Source organism: Cupressus sempervirens, chromosome 4 (genome assembly GCF_028749045.1).
Source record: "Cupressus sempervirens isolate cs-2001-9-10 chromosome 4, ASM2874904v1, whole genome shotgun sequence".
NCBI lineage: Eukaryota > Viridiplantae > Streptophyta > Pinopsida > Cupressales > Cupressaceae > Cupressus > Cupressus sempervirens.
In genome coordinates, this window is record NC_143121.1 from 600,427,207 (window position 1) to 600,443,496 (window position 16,290).

General features: G+C 34.0%; 2 pseudogenes; both read left to right on the forward strand.

The window, feature by feature from the left end:
• The first annotated feature begins 2,161 nt into the window (after positions 1 to 2,161).
• LOC149562642 (uncharacterized) lies at positions 2,162 to 15,202 on the forward strand (annotated as a pseudogene).
• Positions 15,203 to 15,205: 3 nt separating this feature from the next.
• LOC149562643 (uncharacterized) lies at positions 15,206 to 15,936 on the forward strand (annotated as a pseudogene).
• Positions 15,937 to 16,290: the final 354 nt, after the last annotated feature.

A 16,290-nucleotide genomic window follows, 5' to 3' on the forward strand; every position in this document is an offset into this window, starting at 1 on the left:
CTAAGTGGACTATTCGAGTATGCTCACAAAGTAGACTCTTTAAGTTCACTCATCAAGTCACCACACCAAAGTGCCTCATCAAGGTCAGTCTTTAAGTTAGCTCACCAAGTCAGCTCACCAAGTCACCACACCAAGTTGCCTCACCATCTCGCCTTACCAAGTGGACTCACTAAGTCAGCTTGCCAACTTTCCACACCAAGTTGACTATTCAAGTATGCTCACCAAGTTGACTCTTTGAGTTCAGTCATCAAGTCACCCCACCAAAGTGCCTCATCAAGTTCAGTCTTTAGGTTTGCTCATCAAGCTTTCTCACCAAGTTAGCTCGCCATGTCACATCTCTAAGTGGCCTCGCTAAGTTGGCTCACCAACTTGCCCCACCAAATTGTCACTTTAAGCCCACTCACCATGTTAGATCATCAAGCCGACTCCCCTAGTCAACTCGCCAAGCTGACAAATGAAGTACGCTCACCAAGTCAACTCTCTAAGTTTTCTCACCAAGTTTTCCCCCTAGGCCAACTCTCTAGGTCAGCTCACCAAGTCACCCTCACTTGTCCCACCAACTCACCACTTTAAGTTGACTCGCCACGTTAGCTCGCTAGGCTGACTCTCCTAGTCAACTCGCCAAGCTGACAATTCAAGTATGCTCACCAAGTCAAATCTTTACATTTGCTCACCAAGTCTACCCCCTAGGTCAACTCACCTAGTCACCCCCACTCAGTCACCTCAACAAGTTGACTCTTTAAGTCAGCTCACCAAGTTAGCTCACCCAGTGGCTTTACCACCTTGCCTCGGCATGTTGGCTCGTTATGTATGCTTTCCAAGTTGTCCCACTGAGTTGCTTCTCAAAGCCCACTCACCATGTCAGCACACTTGGTCAGCTCACCAAGTTGACTGTTCAAGTATGCTCGCCAGGTGGGCTTGCCAAGTGACCCCACCAAGTCATGTCACCAAGTCGACTATTCAAGTATGCTCGCTAAGTTGACTTTGAGTTTGCTCATCAAGTCAATTTTTATTGTAAACCCATGCTTACATTTTGACTAACAATTTTGAGCTAATTGAAGTTTAACTTATTCCAAATTGCACACTACGATGATGTATAGTGACTAAAACCAATTCAAATAAATCATCTGCAAGATTAAGAAACTTACATTGAGCACATGGATGCTAGCATTGCATCATTCTCCTATGAGCATACTACATGCTTGCTTATTGTTTAATTTTCATTCACCACTCAATCAGTCCATCTAGGAGTCCAACCAAGGAGATCATAACCCTCGCAATTTAGTAGATTTCTCAAAGGTGTTTCTCAACACTGCAAGTTCCTTATCACATGGAGCATATAAAGTGGTGAAAAATTCAAACAGTAGAATTTAGCCAGATCTAATCCACAAATTATAGTAGCAATTCTGCATAAAGTTGAAGTCCTCACTTGCAAAGATCACATCCACCAACAGAAATTTAGCAAGGAGTTTTACAGTCAGATTTCTAGGTTAGTAATAATCATCTAACAGGTTCTAAAATTATGATATCATCACGAATAGACTTCTGACATCTTCACGGTGACATCATCAAATTCAGCACCAAGTACCCATGGATTGAATTTAATTGATTCTACATTTACTATGGCATTTATCATAATATCTGATGTCAGTTCCAACATGTTTATCTATTTAATTTTTATTTTCTTGCTGTAATTTATCAATTAACCATATATAATTATACAAGTGATTTATTTACTTTTTCATTGTCCTCAATGATTGTAAACATAGTTGGATCAAGCATTTGTATTAATATAGGGTCCAAAAAATAAGGGCGAGATAATGAGCATTTGCAATATCTAACCATAAAGGCAATAGGATAGAGAGGACAAACAATTATAAAGTTTTCATCCAATACGAGCTCAAGTAATGTAGGGCTAACAAAAATTTCCAAGGAAGTCCTTAAAGAGAGTTTTTCGACATCTACACAAGAACATTGCTCCCCAGGAATAAATTGTCTTAACTCTACATTTTCTCTTAGGATACCAATATAAAATTGGATGTATTTAAGATGAGAACTTTATGTGAAGCCGAGAACCAGCAAGAGGGAAGGAAGAAAAAGAAGCATGTAAAATTGCAAATGGTGTAAGTCACTGTAACAAAAATAGGGATACTCAGGCATAATGGAGCATCAACAGGGTGTAGTTCCAGGCACTTCACCTATTGTTGCTCCTACCCAGGTAGTCAATGCAAGGGTTCCAGTTGTCAAACTCTAGGCCCACTAAACGATTAGTGCATAGCTTCCATTCTATATAGATTTAGAAGCTTATTCACCTAATAATGGTTTGGAAATTACTACAAGGTGTATTCACTGTAAAGCTCTTTTTTAGTAGCCTCTCATATATATATATATATATATATATATATATATATATATATATATATATATATATATATATATATATATATATATATATATATATATATATATATATATATATATATATATATATATGGACACACACACACTATGTTTAGTAGAATAAGGCAGCAGATGTGGACATAATCTCCAAAGTTTTCTATGTATATATCCAGCACTCAACATTGTTTGGTGCCAAGTAATGTCTTGTTTTTTACAAATACATGAGGGACCCATTTAGCTCTCATTTTATTGAACAAAAAAATAATCAAGTTACAATGCAATGAAAGAAAATATGCAAATATCAAAAAGTTGAAAACAAAAGCTATATTTATTTTCTATATTAATAATAAAAGTAATAATACCTAAAACAAGAAGTCATCTCAAATCACTTACCAAGATACACAATCAATGTTGGGGAGACGCTACCACTTGGGGGGTGTTTGCTTCATCAAGTTGAGTTAGACGTCATAAGAATTCAATTAAATTAGGGGCAAATATGTCTTCAAATCTCATATCACATGAAGGTTGTTGAACATGAATAGTATTTGAACTAGTCATTTGGAAGATACGGTCCCATTAATCATTCCACAAAGAAAAGCTCATCAACCAATCATAAGCAGTGCCAAAAAAATTTCTACAGATCCCTTGTCAGCTTTCAAGATCTCTATAATAGTCCTCTTCTGATGCAACTAGATTTTTATATTATATGTTGATATTTCTAAGTCATGCTATTGTTAAAACTTAATATACTTTAATCAATAACTAAAGGACATTCTAAGCCTATTAATCTTTGGATGTGTATGTTACTCTTAAGATAGACATGGTTGTTTAGGATCTTGCTAGTCCTCATGGCAGTCATGACACTTTTTGGTAGATAATAATTGTTACAGTTTTGTCCATGATTGAGTCTGGTCCAGGATACCTGGCCTTCCCTAATAGCTTGTAAGCTTACAGACTTACAATGTTTATTGATACTCCTATAATATAACCTTCTCTATCTTTTTTCATGAACTAAAAATAATGCTAAGACATTTTAACCACATATGCAAAAAGATGCTCAGTGACCATTAACAAAAGAGACCTCTGTTAATGGAAAATAATCAAATAGGCATAGAACAATAAACAAGATTACCTAAATGATGCATCCCTTAAGATGGACTAATTCCAATTTTGCATAATGTAAAACTTTACATAACAAGTCTGGTATAAAAGTGTACAAAATTCTAAGTGGTGATGAACTGACTTGTAGGAGAGTTCTTCTTGACCATATCATGACATCAGGGCTAAATGTATTAAGGCAAAACTAACAAAGAAGTAAAAGTCACAACCTTCTATATAAATCCTACCATTCACACAAAATCAGGCTAAAAAATCTTGGACAACACTTTACAATTGTCAGTGGTCACCAACTAAGGCTGGTTGGGCTCACAAAAACAAATATCCTCGACTGCATTAGACATATTATTTTGATTGCAAATTAAATTTAATGGTCATTAATTGAAAATGTTTCAACCATGTTACATGGTAATTAAGAAATATCACAAAGGAACGGTTAATGTTTGTCAAATTTATCAGTACACTAATTAGTAAATCTTTGAATCTCTTTTTTTGTCACTATCATTTGTATGACATTAACCCTAATACAAGCATACCAAGTTGTATAGAGTAGCATGTGTCCACTGCAGAGTGAACAGGGCATTAATCCTTGGTATGAAATAAAGTAATAACCGTGAGAAATAATGACATTCCAAAAATAAAGTTCAAAATATACATCATATATCCAAAATAATTAGTATTAGAAAACTCCTAAATCTCTTTGTTCATAAATTGTTGAGCATAATACAGTAACACTAAGCAAATATCCACTACGGATTGTTGAGCATAAATTGTTAAGCATAATACAGTAACACTAAGCCAATGAAGTTTGATTATTCTTGTACTTGCTAAAAAGACAAGGTTGAGATATAACCTATCGGCGAGAATGCAGAAAGAAGTGCACACACTACAGTTGACCACTGCAACAACTCTACTAGAATTATGATCAAGCTGCCAAGAATCATAAGAGCTCCAGACACACTTAATGCTCTCCTAACCTATATAAGTTAGTCGGAACCAGTTCATACCATTGTTAACACAATCAATTTGAAGTCATATAGCATCTAAAATATGGTTAAAATAAATTAATTATCCAAAAAATTATTTTTATTCACATTTTTTTCCACTGCATAAACATTTGAAAGACATAAGAAAAGGGCGATTATTATAGCATACCTTTGTAAACATGGTGCTTAGTGAAAATGCCATGGTAATTAGAGATAGTGAGTAAATGTAAAAAATTAAGAAAATCACTTTTGTGTCTGATACAGCAAAAAGTCTAGCAAATTTGGCTGACAAAACCTGTCAATAATAGTGCTGGTGAGATGTTATGATAATAGAAATGCATACAAAGGACACATGTCAAGTAAATGACAATCATCAATTTTTTAATACAATTATTATCATCTATGAAATATTTTATCAACATACATATTTCACTAGCACTTTGAGTCAATTAAATAATAATATAAAATCTATCACACAAATAGAACTATTTTAAAAAATCAGTAACTTGATGGTACAGTAGTGATTTATAAGGTTGAGGAGATTCTCTCAAATGAAATTTCAATTGCTTGATGTATTATAAGCTACAAAGTAGTAATTGCCTTTAGTATGATAGGAGAATCTTAGCACCAAAAGTAATGCAAATTCAAATCAGTCGTCATAGCTCAGCTTCAAAATAACCAAAACTAGTTAATAGAAATGTTGAAAGTATAAGCACCTCTCTTCCATGATTCTTTCACAACTCTCATAAAGTTTGAAGCAAACCAAAAAAATATAATTATATGGTATCCATGATTACAAAGAGTTATATTTCTACAGAATCTACCCGTGCTTGTTCCTTCGCATTATTATATCAGATTGACAACATTTAAAAATATGTTATGATCAATCGTAACTGCAGTGAGGACAACAAACTTCTTTAGTACTAAAATAAAATGTCACCATCTTATTTCTACAGAAATAAAACAAGATAATGAAGATTTTTTTCCAAGGTGAACATGTTAGATATATTTGTGGGCATCACCTCCTCCAAATTTGTTGCATTGTGGTGGTTACTAGACCAAAAAAACATCTAAAATGTGAGTACTCCACTGTTCCTAAACAAAAGAGCCACAAGATGAGGCCAGCATCTAGTAAATGATGGTTAATAAAAACTTTATTTCCTCAGTCAATGTGCACTATATTATTTACAGTATCTAATAATTTAATAAGGATGTTGTATTTTTTCAAGTACATCTGCAGGATCAAAACAAGGTTGCTACACATAATGGATAACTATCCTAACTTTATGGTAAGCTCTGTGAAGTGAAAAATGAATAAACAGTCTTTCAACATTTATCTACAAAGCTCTCTTGCCTCTTTTTTCCTCTTGGTTCCCATTTATGCTAGTCATTAGTTCTCTGGGCTTCCATTTTGGGTTCCAAGGTTCTCTTTTTTTTTTATGCTTTCACTTATGTCTTTTCCCACTTTTATTTGAATCTTTTTTTTTGTTCTTTTTTTGATTGATACTCCATTAAGGAACCTGAATGTACCCATCCTTTAATTCCCAGCAATAACATGGCCTTTAGTGGAGCTCCTAAGGCCCCCATGGCTAAGAGTGCATTGAATGCTATAATTAGTAGAGAAGAAAAATAATCTTTCCACGACATTTTATCAGAGGATGTGGTGGTGATTGTTCCATAGTCGAAAAAGGTTCAACATTAGAGAGGATGAAAGGCTTGATGAAGGTAAATAAGCTAAAGGAGATGTTAAGCCTCCTTCTTCTGGCCTTAAATCCCTTGTGGTTGTTCTATGTTATGAAATGGTCTTTGTGTTAGATAGAGAATAGGATAAATTAAAGAATGTGGCTATCCATTTTTGTTGCTTTAGACTATAGCAAGCTCCCTACAAGGAAGATTCTAGATGAAAGGATTGCTGATGTATGGGGCAAGAGATTTAACATTCATGTTACATTTTGTACAGTGGTTTTACAAAGGGTTATTACTTATGTCCTTTAAAAATTATGAAATGCAAAATAGGCTACAAAAAGAAATTTTAGAATGTTTAAAGCTCTAATTATAGGGCTCTTGCTTGGCCACAAATATGCTAATCAAGGAGGGTTTGACCTCTCCTCAACTTTGATCTTTTCTGCCACAACTCCTATCCTTGATAGGTAAAGTTCATAAAATGAAAGATCCAAGAATGACTCTCCTTCATATGAATGCCAAATTACTGGTTTCTCAGAGCCCAAGATAAATATCCCTCAAGAAATTGAGATTGAATTACATGAAAATCTATTTACTTGTTGTTTAGAAATTTTGGGAGGCTTGTATGTACGTAACCCTAAGTTATATCCACAAACGTTTGATAGTAACCCTTAATAGCCTAAGAATGAAGGATTAACAACAAGTAGTCTTTGTACATATGGGGTTGTTGATACTATGATTGGGGTTACGATTGACCTCCCAAAAGAAGTTGAACAAGTTGATATATATCTATTTCTAAAACTGCTCCTACAAAATATTGTCATATAAGTGTTAATAAAGTTGACAACCTATAACTTGTGCCTAATTCAAATACACCCAGCAATTGATCAAATAGAAGATAAAAAAAAGGCCTCCAAACATTAGATCTGAAGGCATAAAAAATTTCCACAGCAAGCCAAATTGTGATATTGCTATGCGAATTCAACTTTGTAGATGTTAAGTCAAATAATTGACCCATGTTTCATGATTAATAGCTCACAAGGACTCATCCCTCATGAGAATGAATGGAACACTCAGCACTCATTGCAATTAGATGATGCTCACAGGTGGTGGATAAGCTAATATTATAATTTATTAACTATAAACTAACACTATGGATCATAAACAAACAAAAGACTAGTAGACTGAAAATGTGTTCTTAGCAACAATAGTTGTCTATTCATTTAATGTGACAAGAAAGTATTCAAATCCATGCATGAGAATCTCAAAAGAAGTTCAACCTTCACTATTTGACTGTCATGGCTATACTAGGATAACTATGGTACAAGGGGTGAATTGATAAATCTGTCCCTACAATTGGGACTGAAAATAGCAACAAATAAATAAGCAATATTTGAGAGAGATTTAAACAACATAGATCACCTAGAAGGCTCTTAAGGTTGGTGCTAGATGACAAAATCAGAGGTTTGAAAAGCATAGTTGAATTACTAGTCACAATGGGAAATAGAGGCTTGATGCCTACCACTTGGAGAGCTAACGTGGATCCAGAATTGTAACATTTCTCATTCCTATATGTGTGATTTGAGATATAAAAATGCCTTAATATTGACTATAAAACTCAGTCTTTGCTTCTTTATAGTCAGTTCTACAATTTATATTGCCAAAGCATTGATGAGAAATATCATTCAGTGTGAATCTGTAATCTGCTCAAGTAATTTGGTTCCAAATGTTTGGTGTATCAGGATCACAACATACTAGTGAATATGTGTAAGTTGTTGCAAATAATGATAGGTGATGGTAGAGATGGAAACATTGCCTAAATACAATGAGTATCTTTATTAGTATCTTTATTTTTGATGGGACTAAGTTTACACTTAATTAATAATAATATTGGATAGTTGGTAATGTGTTGCTGTAACATTCTTTTAGATTATTGGGTTTTTATTGCCCAATCCTGAATAATTTTCAAAAAAACACAAAACTTAAATTTGAGATGTGTGGCAAGATTATCCAACACAATCTCAAATCTAGCTTAAATACATTTGATTTTGACAATCTCTAGTATTCAATGAGGAATAGCAAGCTTGAAAGAAGATACATCAGATTTGAATACACACAAATCGATTCTTGGAGCCAATAATATGATTTAATTTCCCATCTTGTAGGCTTTGACTCAATCCTTGATTAGGCAACTACCATAACACATTAATACAAACTTCAGTCGAATGTTCAAAAATCATTTTCCATAGCTTTCTACAACTATCAGTATTTCCTACCTATCAAAGAAAAGCTAGCAAATATACATGATTACCTGAGTCAATAAGCCAGTTTGAGATAGCAGACCTCCAACTAAAGTTTGGATTGCTGGATTTTCAAGACCAGAAAAGTTGAAACCAGATCCCATACCTCCAATTGGTTGACGTGAACCTTGATGGGGTAAATGCCCCCCAATGGGACCACTAGCACTTCCACCTTCTGAACCAAATCATCTATTACACTTCATTCTTGCATTGTTGTCTCCTAATGATGGATCTTATAGTATGATCCAAAACATTGATCCTAAAAATACCATACACAATCAAATTAAAAAATAAAAAATTTACTTTTCAAATAAATTAATGTTGATGTAGCTACAAGATTATGCTTACCACAAATTCATTTGATCCAAAATGATGATGCTAAAAATATTTACACAATTGAATTTAAAAATCAAATTAAAGTGTCATTCAAACTTACCATATCTGAAGGGATAAGCAACAGTATCTGCTGCACCTTTCAAAAAACCTGTGAACAAAAAGGATGAAATTGCTAAAGAAAATAAATAGATTATTTTGGAATGAAAATCTAGGACTTGAAGAAAGCATTTAAGCATTATAACACTTAATAAGATCTAGCTTGGAGTAGTCATCTAAACCATAAGTAACATTTCACAAAGAGTTCCATTTCCTTTGCATAAAACTTCATCATGGGGCATAGGGATTATTGTTGCTAAAGAAAAGATAAAAGGGTGTACACATGTCATGTAAAGGTAATATGTTGCAACTGCATCAGATACTAAATAGGAAGCCATTGTCTACACAAAATAAGCATCAAAAGAACATATCATGGCACTTAGAAATGGAGAACAATATAAGCAGTACACTGACAAATAATTTAAACAAGCAACGTAACTAGTAATGCAATATTATCTTTTACTCCTACTAGTGAAGAACAAAATGAGTGAATCAAGAAATCAGCATCAATATTCAAGTGTATCATTATGAATGACTTGTGGCTTTGCCATTGCAAGGTGAACCATGTCCTCATGATTTACTTCCAATGGATCATAACCTAACTTTGCTTTTGTAATATCCTACATTAGAATGCAAAGAAAGAAAGAAAAAAGGCAAAAACTTTATTAACGGCCATGAATGACCAAGAATAAGTCAATAGGCTAGAACATACATCAGATATAATATAAGAAAACTAGGAAAACTTGTCCTGAGACAATTAACTAAGTTCTTAAGCACTAACATAATACTTGCATATTTCTAATTCATTGTCTATAGCTTAAAATAGGAATACATCTACTAAACATAATACAAGTCACTCAACAAATTTGAATGTGGTAGAAGAGTGATCAACAACATAGTGAATCAAGTCTATAGGTGGCACTTCCTGGTTTGATAAGAGATTCAAAAGGAGGACTAGTTGAAGATGCATTTCAATAGTAAGCAAGAGCGAAGAGATGATGCAGGCATCACTCTGATGCAAAGACTGGCAACAAATAACATGTAAACATATGCTTATTTTATAAACTTCAATGAAATCTATTTTCTCCTGATCCAAGAAATTATACCAATGTCTAGTAAAAATAACTAGAAATAGATTAAAAGTAGCAGAATGTATAGCAGGTACAATAGCAAGGGAGTGAAGAAAAATAGCTATAGTCATGGGGCAAAGAGAACAAAAAAAAGTGGGCTTAATTGAAGCATGGGGTGAACCTGAGAGGATTAATTGCTAAGCCAGTACAACGATTAATAGAAAGGTAAGGGAAGAACCTATAAAATAGTAGAAACAAAAAAAGGCCACTTTAAATGGGTGTGTGTATAATAGTAGTGTTGTGACCTTTTCATATATTTCCCCATTGCAAATGGGGACCCCCTCACTTGCTTACTGGTATGGTCATTTTAGGCTTAGTTGTGGTAGTTGCTTTGGCCTCTAGGTCCTCTCCTTAGGAAGTGAGTGAGTCATTAACCCACGATCTAAGATTCATTAAGGATTGGAAGAAAATGGTAGAAATTATCAAGCAAATCACCAAGGAAGTTGTTAACAAGTTTCCCACAAAGTGTCATGGAGACATTGACAAGAGAGTCGTGAAGGTGGGTCATGCAAATGTAGACAAATGCAGGTTTCTATGCCAAACTAACTCCAATGTGGACAAATATCTAATAATTGGGATTTAAACTAAGCAAGAACTATATGTTCAAGGAACCAAAAGATGACTGCAATGAGACTATTACAAGTGAAAAGAATTCAGTCTCGTTAAAGAGAATTGGGATGTGTGTTTGAAGACTTCACAAATTTGAGCTTCACTTGGTTTCAAGAATACTATAATATTCTATACTTAACAAGGCCAACCACATGAAGGTGGAAGCTCATCTGGCCTCACCCTCCTCCCCCTAACATCAATCTAAAGTACCCATTATCATCTAATTATATACTTCATTCATTCATTCATCCATTTATGAACTATAACATTCAATCAATACAATCACATAACATTCATTAATATGATATAAAATTCATGAATACACAATACTAATCAAAACTTCATTAACACATAACAATATTCATTAACATAAAATAAAAATCTCTATTAATATGCATCATTCATACATAATTACTTAAAAGAAAGTTCTTTCACTATCCAACAAGGTTTATCAAACAAGATTTTTAAAACATCATTTCCTTTTTTTTCTTTTTCTGAGCTCTCTTAAGAAAAGCGCTCATAGGAGCATCCATATCTGCTTCATTCTCCTCCTCTTTTGGCACATGTAATGTCAAATTATGATGGCTTCTTCTCTTTGGAGGAGCAGGAAGTTGCTGCACTAAAGGGGGCTCTATTGCAAGAACAAGTGAATGGGATAAATTGGCATACTCTTTTTCTTTTTCTAACCTTTACAAGTTTGTAATTAATTATGAGTACAACATAAAATGCATTTTTCTTACCTGACAATGCCACATCATGTACATTAACATTTTGATCTGCCACCGTGTCAACATGTTGAACACTTGGAACATGGTCCACTCCTTCAACATGATGTTCAACATGCTCTGAAATATTCAAAAAAAGGATACATGTCAAATTCCAATTGAAGATGTTAAATTGTATTCAAAATTGCATAATTAATTTCCAATAGAAAATTAATACCTCCACCACTATAATGCACATCATGTCCTTCATCATGAGCAGGTTCTGTGGTAGGATATGAAGGCTGCAGTAAAATGTTATGCACATTGTTATGTAGTCAATTTATGTTTAAAACTAACACCAAAAAAGAATCTTCTCAACTATTTAATTTCATTTACTTTTCATCTGACCAATTTACCTATGAGATATCATTTGGTGCACTAGATTCTTGGGCAAGGCTTACAGATTCTTCACGTAGGCATGCAACCACAACTTTATAGCCTTCCTTCAAGGCAATTTTTCTATCTTCGTCTGTGACCTCCACATTGAAATCTATGCCCTGTGTTTTTTTCTTGATAATGTCAGTTTTCCATGTATGGTTTCATTAAACAAAATTTTTTGCAACATTATATTTTTAAAAAAAAAAAAATTCATTGCTCTACTTACAAGTCGAGACTGCAAATTCATATAGCCACCAGAGCCAAGTTTGTGTTGGCCAAAATTTTCTACTCTCGCTTTTGTAGCCATGGATGTGTCCTTCAATCTATGAACAATTTCAAACATCTTAGATTATATATTTACAAATATCAATAATTAGTGCATGATTATAATGCACTTAATACTGTAATGGCATACCTCTTTTTGCCCTGTGCTGCTTCATTATCTCTATCTTCACATAACCTTTTCTCCTTTGCATCTTCTATTATTTCATTCCACTCCATCGGTGGAATCATAGGAGGACGATCATACTTTGGGTTATCCTTAAGAGCCCTTCTATATTGATCCCTCACAGTCTTTATATTCTTTGTTGCTCTTTTCAGAAGTAGGCCAGTGTCAAAAATGTTTTTCCCAAATTTCTCCTCAATACATATCAGCTAATTTTTTAATTCCACATCTTGTACATTTCCAAATTCCCAAAAATGTTTTTCCCAAATTTCTCCTCAATAGGACAATAACATTTATTAGGTTTTCTTCGGAACTAAGCCCACAATGCAGCCCTTGTCTCATTATTTTGTTATGGGTTCATATTGTCAGGCATGGTCTTTCTCATTCAATGTAAGTCTGGGCCTCTTATGTTTAATGGGTTTTAGAGTTTAGATTTTCTTGTGGTGGAGACAAAGACACAATCAACAAGTTTTCTTACTTGGGAAAGATCTTATAGGAGACAAATGCTCATGCCTTAACTTTGGTCCCAATGAATTTTCCTTCAACACTTTAAGGTTATCCTTTCCATAACAATCCACCATGCTGGACTAATCCTTCCCACAACCGGAAGATTTTTGTTTAGGTTGCCCTTTACCTCTCTTGACAGTCTCAAAGCTTGACTGTGGCACTTGAGAATTGCTTGGGGCAGACTTTAGTTGCAAAATCCTCTGAATTAGTACTAATGAATCTATATAGAGGAAATTTCCCTATTTTCTCTGATTAATAAATACAGTGTAAACAAACTTTTACAAAATCAAATACTTTCTCTCCTAATGCAATAATGTTTGGATTTTCTCTTGTTAAACATGCTAAACAAAAATTTGTGATAGAATCAAAATATTGAGCACTAATTTTAGAGTTTCTTCATCATGAACCCTCAAATATGATTTGATTTTAAAAAAATAGACACTCAATTAGGTAATTTCACGGGAGCTTAGGAGTTCAAGAGAGGAACAAGAACAGAAGCTTTGTGAGGCTATGGTGAAAAAGACTAGAGAATGAGACAAATCAAAATGTGAGCTTGATTCTAGAATAGTAGAATTAGAGTAGCTACTAAATGAGGTAGAAGAAAGAAGTAATGCAGCATCCACATCTCTTCAGGAAAATTCAAAAGCATTATCTGATTTGCAAGAACCCAGAAACTAAGTTGAGTCTAAGGCTAAAGTTCTTCAAACTAAACTTGAGATGTTAGAAAGTGAGAATGTTGGCCTCAAATATAAATTTCATGCGCTTAACAAAGAACTAGGTATAATAATTGATGAAAGGGATATTAGTAAGAAATCAACCTAGGTTGCTAGCAAGCAGCAAATAGAAACAATTAAGAAAGTTACCAAGTTAGAGTCCAAGTGTCAGAGGCTAAGAGGTCTGCTTAAAAAATGATTACCAGGGCCTACTACACTAGCTCAAATGAAACTTGAAGTAGATACTACTGGAAGGGAGTCTAGGGATATCAAATTGAGGAAGTTACTTAGTAAGAATGCTGGTTTAGCACGTTCTTCAATAGAGACATTAAATGATAGACACAAAGAACATTCTCAGAAAGAAACTAAATACCATACAGGAAAAGTTTCGGCAATAGAAGAAAAGAAAAAGATGCTAAAAGATGCTCTCTCAAAGAAAAATGGTGAGCTTAAGGCTTCTAGAGTCATGTGTGCTAGAACAGCTACTAAACTCTCCATTGTCAAACAACAGTTGGAATCTTTGAGGCGAAGGCAAGGAAAACCTACACTTGAGTTGCATTTGGAAGGATCAAGAAATGAAAGCACAAGCAATCCACCAAGCTTGTCTTCCATTTCTGAGGACAAGAATGATGGTGACCCTAGTGCAAAGCCATGGGATTTAGCACTGATTGCAGAGATGGATCATATCAAAATAGAAAAGGTCATTGGAAAAGTTAAGAAACTCAATGATGTGTCCAAGGTAGATTTGATGGATGATTTCCTTGAGATGGAGAGATTGGCTTCCATGGATTCAACTAGATTGGATCAGGCAGAAGTAGGAAATTTAGATGAAATAATAGACAAGACTATTTCAGGAAGTTTTGATATTTCATCTAATCAAGAAGATAGAGCTTTCTTAGAAGAAGCTCTTGCACAAAAATAATCAAAGCTTGAAACTGTCAATCAAGAATGCTCTGAGTTATTAAAAAAAATTAACCATTTACAAGAAAATCTAATTGTTCTGCAAGCTAGAAACACTTGGAATGAATCTGCCATAGTTAGTCTCAAAGAAAATCATGATATGATCCTTGTTGTTGATGTTGAGGGTGCAAACCTGCACAAAATACTAGATGAGGTCAAATATGACATGGCAATAGATGTTGAAAGTACTAGAGATTCTCAGACACATATCTGGTCTTCTTTGAAAGCTAACTTCACTTCTCATTCTGATACCGGGATTAGAATTAATTCTATTGATGTAGATTTTGCAACTACTATTGTCAGCATCATTAATTTCTTACAATCTATAGCCCAAGACCCTGAAAAGACTCAAAAATTTAAATCATCAGATGCTGATAAACTAGTTTTTAGAATTCAAAAGTTTTCTCAATTAGTGGATTACTTTTTGTAGTGCAAAGATAACATTATAGAGTTAATTGTTGAACTGATATCTTTGTTATCTCAATTTAAGAAAATGTTTGCTCTTGGTTTTAGTGAAATCTTCCAAAATGAAGCCACAAATTTTGGCAACCAATTGCCCAACTTGATGAAGTCTAGTTTTCTTTGTAATTTGATTAGTACAGATAATTTCACAAGACAAGAAAGTGCTCAGGATCTGTCAGGAGAAGAAAAGGCTAATAGCCTACGCTTTCAACTAGTTGGTGGCAATTTATACATAATTAGGAAGCTTAACAGCATTCAAGTAGAAAAAAACATCTTTGGAATCTGAGTTGAAGGCCCAAGTAAGTAGAATTGGATAGTTAAAAGAGGAGCTCATACGTCTCAAGAGTGAGGATGCTAATCTGGAAGGAGTCTTCATTGTAATAAAAGAGAAGCTTGATCACACCCAACATCAAGTTACAGAGTTGGAAGAACAACTTATGCATTTGAAGAGTGACAATGCTAATCTAAAAGGTAGTCCTAGCTGCAACTAAAGAGAAACTTGAACACACAGAAAGTCAACTTACTAAATCGGAACAAATGCTGGAAAACTTGCAAATGCAGCTTGAATCTACTAAGGAATCAAAGCAGTTATTAGAGAATGAACTAGCAGCCATGATTTCACATAAATCAGATATTAAATCTCAATTCAAGGCAACAGAAACTGAGATAAAAGGGTTGTCTGAAAAAGTGGATGCTTTGGAGCTAGAGCTTCAGGAGGAGCGCATGCAATGCAAAGATGCCATTACCAAGTGCAAGGTTTTAGAGGAGCAGTTACAAAGGTTTGTGAAATGCTTCAATCCTATTTCAAATATACCAGATTAATGTATATTTTAATTTCCTAAGATATGTTGAGTTCTATCTAATTTTTTTTATAACTTCTTCAACATGCATGTATTTAGTTTTAGTCCTAGGGTTTCTGAACTAATGTGAAGATGTTTAATTGGATACCAGGAAGGAACAATTTTTTGAGTATTCCTAAAGTTTTGTATCAGAGGAATAAATTAGAAAGAGACTGGTATTAACCAGCCTGCTTGGAACCCCTCATATTTAATCTATGTTCTTTTCTTATTTTCTAAATATACAAATCAAAAGTATGCATATATTACTAATTTGTTCTTTCTTTCTATTTATTCTCCATGCTAACCAATGTAAATTTCATGGTTGAAGTACAATGATGTTTTCTATTTTATCATCACAATGAGATTTAAACTATAAGATTTAGCATGAAGATCTGCTTGGCATGAAGCCACGTTTTCCTATCTTGTTTATGTAGAAGCAGATTCCACGATAATAAATGTCCAACAATGTATCATGAATAATTGACATGACTTAAATATAGGTAAGTCTACCAAATCTTCACAATCCATGTTAAATGATGATTTTTTTCTGGGATAAATTGTCTGAC